Genomic DNA, 1,908 nt, shown 5'->3' on the forward strand with positions numbered 1-1,908 from the left:
GAGAGATGGAGTGGCTGGGGACTCTAGACTCAGAGAAGGAGAGGGGCTGTGTGCTGATGACCAGGGGTAAGGCTTACAAGGTATACCCTTTGGATGGTTGATGATGCATGGAGGGGATTGTTACCATGGTACTGAAACGATATATGATAGAATGAAAGTAAAACTAATGTTCTGCCTTGTAATATATCCCATAATTCACAATAAAACATTAAAAAAACAAAAAACAAAAAACCACATCTGAACAAGGTATGACCAATTAGCACTAACACTATGCAGCTTCCAAAATATATGCTGATATGACATGAAAGAAGTAGAAAAGAGATTCCTGCTTTAAAGAATATAACCTAAACCAAGAGTGACACATCACTCACTCGAGAATCAAATGCTAAACTAAGGGAAATGAGTGGAAGTGGAAGAGGAGTTCACAGCAGAAAAGAAATGTGATGTAAAATAATTGTAGGATAAGCACTGGACTGCAAGGTCAGCGGTTCTGAAGTGCAGCTGCTCTTCAGAAACCTGAGAGATAGTTGCTGAGTCAGAACCAACTTGACAGTACTTAACAACAAATGGAGAAGACAGGAATTAAGAAAGGAGAGAAGGAAATACATTAAATTAAATTCTTCTGAACATTCTATTCAGAAGAATGAGCAAGGTCTGAGAGGTAAGAATGAGTGTGCCGTGTGTAGGCAACAATGAGCAAACTGGCCTGAATGGAACAGAAGAGGCTTACTGAAGAACTACAAATCAACGCTGAATAGCGTAAGCAGAGCTCCGATTACAGAAATCCTTGAAAGTCAGGCATTCAGACACATTTGGACGTAAATACAGCAGCAAATAGAAAGTCACTAAATGCTTCTATGAAACAAACTTCATTTTTCCTCTTGATAATCAATTCTTAATAATCACTATACTTCTACATCTATATAGATACATCCATGAAAAACAACAATTCTTTGTGCTGCTGTGGAACCCTTCTATTCATTCCTCCAAATCTTTCTTCATTTTTTGACATTTAGAATAATATGCTAGCACTAAGGCCGTCTGTCCTTGCCTAATATTTGTGTGTTTGTGTATGGTTCATATGGAATCACTGAGTCAGAACCAACTTGACGGCAATAGGTTTGGTTTTGGTTTTGGTGTACCAATTTCTGAAGGTTATCTTTTTTTTTTCTCCTCTGCATTTTTCATATTATTGTTATTATATTTTAGGTGACAGTTTACACAACAAACTAGATCCACAGCACATAACAACAACAACACAATGAATCAAACACAGATTGGTCTGCCATATTGGTTATACCCTGCCATGTGTCAGCACCTTCTATGACCATTTCCATGCCACTTGACTCCATGCATCCCAGTTCCCTGTCTGTCCTTGCCTTCAGTCTTGGCTTTTGGAAAAATGTTCACTATTTGGTCTAGTACAGTCGATTGGATTAACTTTCCTCATGGATATTATTGTTACTTTACAGGCCAATCTATTATTTGGCTGAAAGGTAACCTCTGGGGGAAAGTTTCAGTTCCAGGTACAAAGGGGCAACAGGCTTAGGGGTTCCTGTCTCTACCAGTCTAAAGAGCTGGTATTTTTTTATGAATCTAAATGTTAGTTTACATGTTTCTCTCATTCTACCTGGGATCATCTATTACATCCCAGATCTGAACAGTTGGTACAGTAACTAGATACCATCTAGTTCTACTCTCAGACTGTTACTTGCCTGAGCCATAGACTAAATGTTAACTAATTTTTCTTTTTTAAAGTTTTTATTGTGAGTTGAGTGAAAGTTTACAGGACAGATCATCAGTTTTATATTCAACAAATCGTACATCTTGTTTCATTACAATGATTGTAATCTCCTCTATGTACCATCAGTTAACAGCATGGCTCTCTATTTACTTTAGCTCTTTTTT

The sequence above is a fragment of the Chrysochloris asiatica genome, unplaced genomic scaffold (genome assembly GCF_000296735.1).
Source record: "Chrysochloris asiatica unplaced genomic scaffold, ChrAsi1.0 scaffold00111, whole genome shotgun sequence".
Lineage (NCBI taxonomy): Eukaryota > Metazoa > Chordata > Mammalia > Afrosoricida > Chrysochloridae > Chrysochloris > Chrysochloris asiatica.